The sequence below is a fragment of the Sceloporus occidentalis genome, unplaced genomic scaffold (genome assembly GCF_023333645.1).
Source record: "Sceloporus occidentalis isolate IW3139 unplaced genomic scaffold, rSceOcc1.0.p SCAF_2, whole genome shotgun sequence".
Taxonomy (NCBI): domain Eukaryota; kingdom Metazoa; phylum Chordata; class Lepidosauria; order Squamata; family Phrynosomatidae; genus Sceloporus; species Sceloporus occidentalis.
Window position 1 is genome coordinate 179,230,876 of NW_028316982.1, and position 13,230 is coordinate 179,244,105.

The window sequence follows — 13,230 nt, forward strand, 5'->3', positions numbered from 1 at the left end:
TGAGATCATGCTTTTGTTGTTCTTAATTGCCCTCAAGTCAACTCTGATTTATGGCGACCCTGCACACTAGTGCTACTCTAATGCTCCAATCTACCCTGTGTTGTTGGACTGTCTCTCCCATGATCCCCAGCCATTGCCATGCTGAATAGAGATAATGGGAGCGGCAGTCTGCAGAGCACCATCTTGCAGATGTTGCTACACTGTACTTGGTGTCAGGTGAGTCTGCTGCCTCCCTCACTGCATCTGCTAACCAACCTGTATCTATCCTTCTCCTTCTTTAATCTCGGCTCTTCCTTGGAGTCTGCTTTCAGCAGAAGCAATAGATAAGGGGACTGAAAAGCGAGGAGTGGGTAAAACTTGCACAAAGAGTCTGTGCTGATTTGTTTATTTACAGATAGAAATTAGAATTCACAATAGCAACTAGAAATTTCTCAATTGCCACCAACAAGGAGAGAATTTTGTCCATAGGCAATACAGTATTCCTGGGCCCAGTGCTTTCCTTAGCCCCTGTTAGTGTACTCTGTAGCTCAGTTCAGTGGTAACAGTCTTAGTCCAATAAATACTAGATTATTGACCAGGAACAGGCTTGTACCCACACACTCCTTCACTGCCTTCTCTTCTTCCTTCTCTCACATACTGCAACAGAAAACTACAAGGGTTTGTAAAACTATGTGCATCTGACTCCATGCATCTGATAATGTGGTCTATAAGGGCTGTACAGATTGGATGGAGGCTGCAGTGTTTGTTTGTGGAGGCCTCCGTGAGGCCTAAAAAGAACCCGCTCCTGGCGGGTTCTTATTGTGCTGTGTGTGGGGTGCCATTGGTGTGCTTGAGTGCAATGATTATGTCCATGTGGCATGGCGCTGTTTGGGCTTGAAAGGGGAGTAGGTTGCCAAATACTGTCTAAAGTCATAGTCATTTCTGACTATGGTGACCCTATCACAAGGTTTTCTTGGTACGTTTTTTCAGAGGGGGCTTGCCATTGCCATAATCTAAGGCTGAGAGACCATGACTTATTCAAGGTACGCAGCGGGAGTTGAACTCTGCTCATGGCTAATCCTTATGGCAAAGTGGGCTGGACTACCCTAATACAGTCATGAACAAACATGCAACTATACACACAGATGTTGATTCTCACCCACCCACCCTCATCTCTTCATACAGATGGCTTGAATGCACAATCATCTTCACACCATGAATATAGGAAAGTTCATCCACCCTTCTCTAGAGCCGTTAGGTTTTGGGGGGGAAGGGGAGGAAAGAAAGAAGGAAACCCCTTCATTAGTACCAGCAAAGGATGAAATTAGGGTCATAAATGGGGATCACAACAATTACTTCTGAGAGAAGAAGAAACCACCAATAACAGCACACTAAAAAGATTAGAAATAAAACAGATTTTCTTATAAAAGTGTCTTATTTTAATTTATTAAAATATAAATATGGATCTAGATACCTGTTAGAGAAGAAAATAAAAATAAAAATATAAAAGAATTTAATAACATTATCAGCATATTTTTTGGAATATAACTTCTAGTTTGATTGATGCACAGTGTTGTGCTCTGCTCCCTGATGATGATGCAGTATTATCAAGATTTTGGGGGCATATGTGTAACAGACAATTACATGGATGGACAGTGCTGAACAAGGTCATTTGCAACCCTTTTGTTTTTTATTACATTATAATGCTTTTTCCTCTAAGGACTTTCAGGATTTTATATATGGTTCTCCCTTCACACTCCCAATTATCTTAACAACAGCCCTGTGATGCAGTCCATGTCATGTGGCAGGTGAAAGGGCAGAAAACAGTGTTTTACTTATTAGTGAAGTACAGTGGGCAGAAAAGAGAGAGTATCTTGTTAAAAATAATGTACTCAAATGGAACTTTGAAATGTTAGTATCGGTATAGTATACTTCAGACAATAAAGGTATGCATAGTTCTTTTATATTTTACATTGTTTTTCATATATCAGTAACTTGTTCCAGGTATTTTTGTTGCGATTTGCTTAGAAACTCTGCCACACTCCTTTTCGCACCTTCAGAGTCAATATGGCAACAGTTCTTAATGAGGAAGAACACACAAGCTACAATACACTGCAGCAGTTTGTTTTTGCTTAACATACTGGGAAGGGCAAGATTCCTCCCCTCCTGTCCTCTCCCTGCAGCTCAGTTAGTTGAGTACAAACTACTTTCGCCATTTGAACTTGGTTTGCAGCAACTGAATTAAGCTGAGGACAAAAGTGGAAAAATGGGAGGAGAGAGAAACTAGAGCATTTTAAAAACAGCTGAAAGAGTGGTATGACAGGATTAATTGCGACTATTCCTGCCAAATTGAACCAGTTGTGGGATATGCACTATACATATATTTTAAAATACAATATTTTGCATACTTTTCTAAAGCTAATAACAATAAACTACCTAATTACAACTAGTAAAACAAAATTGTTTATCAGTCTGTCTAATTATATAGCTTAACTTTTTTTCATGTATCGCTGTTGATTGTAAGGTTCTACAGTTTTCTGAATGGCGCACTTCATGTTCTACCATGACATTTAGTTTTACATGTTTTTTTTAACAGAGGGTTAGATAGATGCTTATTTTGTTATCACATATGTTCCTACATACATTTCCCTCAAAGTGTTATTTTTCTTGGCCTCTTGTGTTGATGAGAAGAATGTTTAAGTATTATACTGTGCTCTGATGAGCAGCTGGCTGTGTAATAGTATTTGTTATTTTACTGTTGTGAATTTTTACTCTGTTGAAGAAATCTGTTGAAGAAGATTGTGTTATGTCAATTTCATTGTGGTCGTCACATGAAAGAAAGACTCTCCTGCACTTTATCTGGGCTTACATTTCCAGTTCAAATTAAAAAGAGCTTGCGGGTGTTCTGTTTTTTTCAGTGATACTCCTGGTTCAGTTTCTTTCCTTCTTTCTTTTAATCTTCACGAACCATTGAATGGAGTATCCTTGTTAAAATTTCACCAAGGGTCACATATCTCCTGGGTGGGTTAGACAAATTTCATGACTCTGGAAAGTTTTTTCAGGGAATATTAAAACACAAAACATCTGTGAAAAGAGTGTTCTTTATGTGAGATAATTCTTGCAAGTGTAGTGGGTTAAACCTTGGCCTTGGAATTTCCTCCCCTGCTGATAGTGGTTACATATGGTAAACACAAAATAGTCTGGGTGTAAAGTCAGCAGGGGTCAACTCTTGTATGAAAAGTGGGAGGGAGTGACAGTATCCGTTTCCAAGGCTGCATTTGAGAACATGGAAAAATAATCACATACACTTTGACCCACTAGAAATAAAATCAACAGCACAGCATTCTGAAACATTGTGCATGTAGGCGTATCAGATTTTTCTGTTTGATAAATACGTTTTCATTTTTCCAGGCCATTTCCCCCCCTCTGTCAGAGAAGATGGATAGCTGTATATGATCAGTACTTAACAATGTGGATATTTTTGTTCCTTTTTGATGCTTCAAGTTGATATACATAACATAAATCTTGAACTGATGCTTAATGAATAATAAATAGTTGCATGTGATAAATGCTTTGGAAGAATAATTTTTACCAATTCAAATATATGGATATTCATGATTATTAAACCCTCCTGCCCCTGCCCCTGCCCTCCCACCACGTTTCTTTAGAACTGCTTCTAAAAGGTCAGAATCGTTCCGTTTCCATTAACCACAGACATGGTTTCATGTTGAATATGAACCCTAAACTATAACTAATTTTAACTATGGCTAGTGTGGTGTAGTAGTTTGAGCATTGGACTCTGGAGACCAGGGTTCAAATCCCTACTCGACCATGTAAACCCACTGAGTGATCTTGGGCTTGTAGCACTTTCTCAGCTTCAGAGGATGGCAATAGCAAACCCACTCTGAATAAACTTAGAGTTGCCATAAGTCAGAAACGACTTGAAGATAAACAACAACAACCAATGCCAGCATCATAAATTGCAATTTGATATTGGCTTGTTATTCATCCCAGATGCTTAACTGCGAACCGGACTTTTACATCTCCACAGCTGCGCAGCTGCGCATAGTTGTGACTGTGCCAAGGCAGGGGGAAAGCACCCTTGCCAGCCATTGGCAGAGAATGACTGAGGTGTCTTCTCTCTGCCTCTGTCGCTGTACTGTAGGGGGAGGAGGAGGTTATGGATGTGGGGAATGTTTTGGGTGGGGAGGCAGAGGGTAATTTACCTGGTTCGGGCGGGGCTCCTATTGGAGTAGTGTGGGGCAGGGGGAGGTATGGCGGTAGGAGAGTGGATCAGCGTTCCAGAGGAAGGCGAGATCGATGCTTAATATCTATCTCTGCTTCCCATCCCTCTCCTAACCAAAGAGATCTGAGGGTCATTCCAACCATACCACAAACCCTGTCTCTGCTCCTGTGCAATGCCAGGTCCATCAAAAATAAGACCCACATCATCCACGACCTGCTCGAGGACAACAATTGTGACCTGGCTTGCATTATTGAGACCTGGTTAGGGCCTGAAGGGGAAGCTGTGTAGGCTCACGCCCTACCTGCCGGGTACTCAGTGAAGGACCAGAACAGGTTAGGTGGGCGGGGGGGGGGTGTTGCCTTGGTGTATAAGAACACCTTGTCTCTGACCAGAAACCATGTCCGTCAAACCTCCTATATCGAGTGTATTTACTTGACCCTGAAGGCCAGGGACAGTCTAGGGATTCTGTTGGTCTATCGGCCACCCCGTGCGCTAACTGACTCCCTTAACGAGCTGACACAGTTGGTCTCGGAGCTGATGCTGGAGTCCCCCAGGCTTTTGGTCCTGGGGGACTTCAACATCTCCCTCGCGGCCAACTATATTCCATCCGGTGCGGCTCGGGAATTCATGGATACCATGACATCCATGGGCCTGTCACAACTGGTCCTGGGGCCTACGCATTCTGCGGGTAATACACTTGATATCGTCTTTTGTTCAGACATGGAAATTCCGTGGGCAGAAATATCTAATATTTCCCCCCTGTCATGGATGGATCATTTTCTGGTAGAGGCAAAAATCAAGGCATCTACCGAGATCCCTCCCGGGGGTGGCGGACCTATTCAAATGGTCCACCCTCGAAGGCTGATGGAACCCAAAAAGTTCCAGGAAGCCCTAGAGGGGTATATGGTTGGAAATGACAGCGATTCTGTTGATGCCCTGACTAACATCTGGGACACTGATCTCTCCAGGGCTATACACAGTATTGCTCCCAAGCGTCCTCTCAGGCCTGCTTCCAAAAAGAAGCCCTGGTATACGGAAGATCTCCGGGCAAGGAAGCGGGTGCTGCGACGGCTAGAGCGTGTCTGGCGGAAACACCAGCGCTTACCCGACAAGGCTCTCCTAGACCGTCTTTTCGACGACTATGGAGAGGCGATAGATGCGGCAAAGGAATCGTTCTTTGGCGCACGTATCGCGTCTGCGGAGTCGCGTCCAGCAGAGCTGTTCAGGGTAGTGAGGGAACTAACTCAGCTCCCTCCTGCCCCGAACCCGATCCTTGAACCAACTAAGGCCTGCTGTGACCAATTTAACAACTTCTTCGCGGATAAAACCTCTCGGATAAGGGAAGGTCTCGATGCCAGCGTTAGAGCAGAAACCAGAATAGAGGTGTCCAGAGCCTCCGTGGACTCGGTTATACTGGATCATTTTGAGTCTGTGAGTACCGAGGATGTGGACAAGATCCTTAGAAGTGTTAGGAAGACAACCTGCTCCCTCGATCCCTGTCCCTCATGGCTAGCGGCTCAGGGGGGAACGGCAGTAACTTTAATGTTACACCGGATTATTAATACATCTCTGAGGGATGGGCAATTTCCATCGAGCTTAAAATTGGCCACGGTAAAACCTCTGCTCAAAAAGCCCTCCCTTGACCCCCTGATGCATAACAATTATCGGCCAGTTTCGCTACTGCCATTTTTAGGGAAGGTGATCGAGAGGGCGGTTGCGATCCAGCTTCAATCCATCTTGGATGAAACGGATTATCTAGACCCATTTCAAACCGGCTTTCGGGCGGGTTACGGGGTTGAGACTGCTATGGTCGCCTTGGTCGATGATCTCCATCTGGGCATGGACAGGGGGAACGTGTCCCTGTTAGTGCTCTTAGACATCTCAGCGGCTTTCGATACCATAGACCATGGTATCCTTCTGGAGCGCCTGGGAGAGTTGGGAATCGGGGGCACTGCGCTCCAGTGGTTCCGATCCTACCTCTCTGGGAGGTTCCAGATGGTGCAGCTGGGGGACGTGTGCTCCAATAGGAGGGCCCTTATATCTGGGGTCCCCCAAGGAGCCATCCTGTCTCCCATGCTTTTTAACATTTACATGAAACCGCTGGGAGAGATCATCTGGAGACATGGGGCGCGGGGCTATCAGTACGCTGATGACACCCAAATAGTTTTCTCTATGTCTCCGACTGATGCAGTGACCGGGGATGGCATCTCTCCTCTCGTGGCCTGTCTGGAGTCGGTAATGGGCTGGATGAGGGAAAACAGACTCAGCCTGAATCCAGAGAAAACGGAAGTACTCGTGATAGGTTCCCCTGGTCCGGGAACGGCGGTGGTTCCACCTGTCCTAAACGGGATCACGCTTCCTGTGAAGGACTCGATACGCAGTTTGGGGGTGCTCCTTGACTCATCGCTTCACCTTACATCTCAGGTGAGTGCGACAGTCAGGAGCACCTGTTATCAGCTTCGGCTGATACGCCAGCTGCGTCCCTACCTGGGCCGGAGGGACCTTGAAACTGTAGTACATGCTCTGGTAACCTCTCGTTTGGATTTCTGCAATGCGCTCTACATGGGGCAGCCCTTGTATCATACTCGGAAACTGCAATTAGTGCAGAATATGGCAGCATGACTGGTCACTGGTACAGCCAAGGCCAGTCATATAACACCGGTCCTTAAAGACCTACACTGGCTGCCTATTCGCTTCCGGGCGCAATACAAGGTGTTGGTTGTTACCTATAAAGCCCTAAATGGCTTGGGCCCAGGGTACTTAGAGGACCGCCTCTCTCCGTACAATCCGCCCCGCACACTCAGATCAACCGGGCAGCAATTGCTAAGGGTTCCAGAGGCCAGATTAGTTGCTACTACTAGGAGGGCCTTTTCCATCTCGGCCCCCATCCTCTGGAACGCGCTGCCCTTTGAGCTCCGCTCGGCCGCCTCCCTTACTCAGTTTAGGAAGGAGTTAAAAACATTCCTATTTGAGCAGGCTTACCCCTGACTCTCTGACCCCTGAAGTATTCTCTCCTCGCCCCCTTCGTCAGCATGTCAGCTGGCATGAGTGGTGGTTTTTATTGTTTTTATTGTATAAGGTTTTTAGTGTTATGTTTTTGTGATTTTATACTGTTTATATTGACATATTGTCATATTGTTATTGTTATGTGGAATGTTGGAAACCGCCTTGGTCTTAGAAAGGCTGTATACAAATAAAATTTTACTTACTTACTTACTTACTTACTTAACTCCAATCACCCTAAAATGTAGGCATCCTCCTTACAGTTCAGTGAGGGGGGAAAGAGGAACGGATATGCCCAAACCTCAGGCTTATTCACACCATGCTAAACCGTTGTTTCATTACATCCAAATAGCTGTAATGTATCAAATTTAATATATGGAACATCTTAGAAGCCCAAAGTATGGAGAACTCTATATCTAGAGGTTTGCAAAGTGGAAGATTAGAGGTTTGTTAATATGAGAGGCTGAAAGTGTCCTCAGTTTGTTTACTCTTTTGATGCATCTATAAAGCTAAAGGTAAAGGTTTCCCCTTTGACAAGGGAGTTTATCGCACCGGGGATAAATTGTTCCCCGATGCGTTACAATGGGCACAAGTGGGGCCGTGCACGGAGCATGATGGGAACGCCACCGCGCATTCCCATCGGGTTCCAGAGGGCACCATTTCTGGGAACTGTTTCAAAGCGTTCCCAGAAATGGCGTCCCCTGGAACCCGATGGGAACGTGCTGCGGCGGCGGCATTCCGTGTGTGGTAAACTAGCGTTCTGGGCCTCATCGGGTTCCCATCACACTCCGTGTGCGGCCCCGCTCGTGTCCGTTGTAACGCATTGGGGAGCGTTTTATCCCCGGTGCGATAAACTCTAGAGTGTATAGTACAGCTTCTGGCGGGATACAGACGGGCAAAAAGGGGTGTGTTCATGACGTCATGAAGGTAGAGCCTTCAGACGGCCCTTACCTGAATGCCGCCATGAACACGCCGCCCGCACGCCCCAAGCAGGAAGAAGCGGCATTAAAAAGGTGCTGCTTTTCCCCGCTTCTTTTCTGTATGATGCGCAGCTGCGCAGCTCCGTCTGTAAGTTGCTGCACCGGTACGCCAGAATTGTTACGCTGCTAATTTAAGTTGCCCATTTAAAAGCTCCGTGTCTGCTGCGTCACATAATGAGTCGGGGTCCTGGAAAATGCGCAGTTTGCAGTCAGGCTTTAATTGCAGCGTCAGCTGCCATGCAGGTGTGGAAGCTGCAGCACAGCTGCAGCGCATTTTAAGACTCGTAACCCTAACCCTAACCCTAACCCTAGAGCAACATGTACGCATGTGCTGCTAGAATCGGGGAAAGTTTGGAATTTAAAGTGAACCCCTACACACATTCCTGTGCCATTTTCACCTAACAATAAAAAACCCCTAAAACTTTAAATATTTACATATGTACAAGGGAGGTGATGGGGGATGGCAGGGGGACAGTGGTGGCAGCGGCGGCAGCTGTGGCTGTGCATTGCAGATTCAGCAAGAGCACAGGGACCAAAGGAGAGGAGGCATCCATGATGCTGGTGACATTGGCAACGTGCAAGCGGACAAGGATGCCAACACCAGCTGATCACCAGCTGGCAGGAGACCACTATTGTTCTTGGGCAGGGCGAGGGAAAAAGTTTTAAAGGGGCTTGGGCGCTTTAAATGTGCACATAGGCTTTCTGCCGCCGCTGCTGAGCGCCGCAGCTGCGCAGCTGTGCATCCGTCAGCCGGCAAAAGAAAAAAAAGCCCCGTTTTTGGCCACCCGTGAGGAAGCTGCCTCTCTCTTTGCAGTGTCCTCCGAGGTGGCGGTTTGGAAACTGCGGGTCAGAAACGGCCGCAGGTGAGGCGTCTTCACTGCCCCCCGTGTGGAAGCCCCAACACCTGAGCTATGCCCCCGGGGCGGGCGGTCTGGAGGCTCCGTATTCAGCAGAATACACCTCCAAGACGTCTTCCCCTGCCCGTCTGTGTCCCGCCTCTGTATTGTGCAAATAATGCAGTTTGATACTAAGTGCTCTAGCTCCTTCCTGTGGAGGCCTGGGATTTGTAGTTTTATTTATAGTCTTTAGCCTTTTCTGCAAAAGGGTAGTGGTGCCTCACAAAACTACAAAATCCAGGATTCTGTGGGATGCAACCATAGCAATTAAAGTGGTCTCACACGGCATTATTTCTACAGTGTAGATGCTCACTTTGATTCTCAGCAGTTCAGCTGTGCTACTAAAGTTTTGAATTGTATTTATTTACAATGTTTATACCCTACTGTTCCTTTGGCAAGCTCCAAACAGCATACATATTTTTTTCTGCCAGTCTCCTCACACTGTCTAGATCCCATCAATAAGGTAGTCTTGCTGTTTTCCATTGAGCTGACTGCCAGGTAAGTATTCTTACCAGTCCTTCCCAATCTGACACCCTCCAGTTATTCAATTATAGCTTCCAGTTTTCTTCAGTCAGCCTGGGTAGGAACTGTGGGAATTGTAATCCAACCAATCCAGTTGTGGGAATTGTAATCCAATTTATCTAGTAGGCATCAGGTTAGGGAAAACTGGTTTATACAAAAAATAAATGTATAAAGGGCTACCTTCCACTGAACACTAAGATGCAATTCTAGACTGATCTATAAGGGTACAAAAAAGCTTTATAATTGTTCTTAACTTCAACTGTAAGACATATTGTCTCAACACATCGAGAGGAACTATTCAAAAATTATAACTGTAGTAAAAATTTTCCAAAAATTCAGTTTAAAAAAATCTGTTAAAACATTGGCTTTTGTGCAAAAACAATGGTGGCTTGTATGACATGTTTTATTTGTATAAAATACATTATATTCATGCCTTGTTGGTTTAATTTGGGGGGGGGGGGGTCCTGAAATAAGATGATAAAAAATAATAATTGTAAATGTGCTTAAACACTAGAGGAGCTGGAATAAAACTGTATTTTTCAGTGTTGTGTGCAAAAACAAAATAAATGAAGATTAACATCACTGCTAATGTACAACAAACTGAAGATTCAGTATTTTACGTACAGAAAGATAGAGAATCATGTGTCAACATTACACATGTCATGGGCTATTATTTAAAAGATGCTTGTAATGTCTATTTATTTATTTATAATGTATAATTGAGATTTATAACCCATTAATGGCTCCTAAAAGCCCCTGGAGAATATATCATGCAAAGCATAAAAAGGCAATTAGAAAACCTAAAAGAGCTGCATTAGTACAATAACAACAAAGGCACATAGACTAAGTGATATACACACAGAAAAAAACAAACCCAGACTGCTACCAGTAACAGCAGTTGTTCTGGAGTGAGGGAGACAGCATGTGACCTTTTCCAGTATCCGAAGGGTAACAGAAAAAATAAACACAATCAATTTCTGTGACAAGCAGACAAGAATTCTTTCACGTCTCTTAGGACTTATTGTGCAAGTGCCAAGTAACACATCCAGCAAACCTGGCCATTTGCCTTGTCTAATAGACCCTAGAATGTGGCGGTAAATAAGTGGTAAGCCTGCAATGCCCAGTGTTATTATGAAAGGTTCTCTGCAAAATGTGATGCCAGCTTCTCTTTTAATAAAAAAGGCCTTCCCCTGCAATAACAACAGCAAAGGTATCCTATGCCTTTTGTCCCTGACTGTTATTGTCAGGCATTCTCACGCTAGATGGGATATTGGGGACATCAACATAAGCTGCAGGCCCACATTAAAAAGATCATCATGAGAGTCTTCAGACTGAGTTTTAGATTAAACGCCAGTTCGCATAATCAGCCCTCCCTGTGTTTCAAGTTCATTACAGCTGGTATATGGCATAGCAGTTGTCTGATAGCTCTGTCACAAGCCTAGATCAATTTTCTGCCTGTGATGATATGATTTCTTCCACATGTTTAATATCCGGCTGTGAATTGATATGACTGCAAGGCAAAGAAGCTAGAGAACTGCTTCACTGTGAGGTCAGCTGTAATATGTATTTGAATCTGGGTATACCTAGGGCAGAAACACAGCTTACTGACTGAGTCTTGAAATCTTGAACAACTTCTGTAATGTGTGTGGTGTTTTTAAAATTTTTGGGAAGAAGGTCTTTCAGAGTCATGTGAAAATTATTGAATGGAGAAGGGAAATCCTGTTTGTATTTAAGTAAACCTCTCCCCAAGATGATGCCCTCCAGATTTGTTCAGTGTTCAACTGTCAACTGATGGAAGGTGTAATCCCAACTGATGAAAGTTGTAGTCCAAAATATGGAGGAAACCACTTGGGGGAAGACTGTTTTGTTGTGCCAGCACCAAAAAATTTGTACTCAGCATAAATCATTTGATCATCAGATAGGTATTTCCCACCTAGCAAAGCTGCTGTTTCTTACTGTTCAATCTGTTTATTTTTTCCTACAGTATTTGAATAAAGCTTTCATTACTCTACTTTGAAACTATAAATTAACAATTAGCATTGCCTGATCCTCTTTTTGTGTATTATCTTGTACTATGGGCCACAATTGTGGTTGAAACTTGTAATAAGTGTAATAATAAAAGGAGGGAGGAGGCCGTGTCTGTATTTTTAACTCTGTCAAATCACTGCAACTATGCCGGCATAAAAGTCACAACAAGTTAAATCAAGTAAACAAACTTGATTGCTGTCAAATAGCAAAATTATAAGTTACAAAGAGGCAAGTGGGGGAAGGAGAGGAGGAACTCCTAGTCTTATTCTCTGTAGAAGCAGTGCCATGGTAGCTTTTTAAAATGAATTAATTAATTTGTTTATTTATTGAATGTTTACCCCACTTTTCTCCCAGCATGTAAAAACCTGTTTTACAAAAGCTAAATAACAATTCTGTTTAAAAAGGCACATGATTAAAACAGTTTAAAATAGATTTATAATATTACTGAAAGGATACAACACAGCACTCTAATTTCAAATGCCCTGCTGCCATTAAAATTAAAGTGTGTGCCTAAATAGAAAAAGTGTTGCATAGCCAGCCAGCAGAAAGAGAACAGGGAAGGAATGAGCCAGGCCTTCTGTGGAGCAGCTGCCAAGATGGCTCTCCCCTATGTCCTCACCAGATGGGCCTGTGATGGAGGCAGAACTGAGAGAAACCCCTTCCTGGTAATCTTAAAACTCACATCTGGTTCATATAGGCAGATGTGGTCTTCCAGATAGTCTGGACTTTAAAGGTTACAGGCAGCACAGAAATGGACTAGTAGTAAAGCTAGGGGAGTTGTACGATCCCCGTAATCAGCCCTGGGCAGTAGCCTGGCTGAGGTATTTTTCACCCACTGAAATTTCCCAACAGTTTGCCCCGTGTAGAGTGTGTTATAGTAATCCAAACAGGTAACCAAAAGCATGTGTCACCATAGCCAGATCCGACTTCTCAAGGAGCACACATACCATGTTCAAATCTGAGTTCAGTACACCCAAACTGTGAACCTATGTAGCCTCACATCTTTGTGTTTTGAAACCATTATGGCTTAGTGTGATCATATGGTTTGCAGAAACAGCTCTGCCACAAATATAGGACCAACCCATTTCCAACAGCAGTTTGCTCTTGAAGTGAAGGGGTTGTGTCTGGCTTGTCTTCATAAACTTAGCTCTAAGAAACTCCCTGCTGTTTAATGTAAGAACCACTAATCTCTAAAAGGTTTGCCCCTGGTCATCTTAATGTATTCCTAGTATGTGGTTCACTGTAGAGTCCATTCTTCGTTATACTATTTTTCCTAAATTAACCTTTCACATTTTAAACAATTGCTGAAGTATATGATTTCACAATATTCCCTTCCTCTTCTTCCAGTTTAGCTTGAAATAAATTGATTTTTCAGTTTATTGAAATAAACATAAATTAATACAATTGCTGTCAATATGAATGCAGTCATAATGTATTCATGTCAGAATTAGCATAAGCCAGTTTCTCTTTGATTTCAGAGCACAAGGATCTGAACATGCATAAATGCCGCTCATTTAATTCAGACATTCAGCTTAGCAAGCCTTGTTGTGTGCGTATCTCCGGTACAGCATTTCAT

General features: G+C 43.8%; 1 protein-coding gene across 8 annotated transcripts in view; it reads left to right on the plus strand.

Annotated features, from left to right (window-relative positions):
• LOC149319382 (F-box-like/WD repeat-containing protein TBL1X) overlaps positions 1-13,230 on the plus strand; it is a 174,047-nt gene that overhangs the window by 80,379 nt on the left and 80,438 nt on the right. The gene's annotated exons all lie outside the window — the stretch shown is intronic.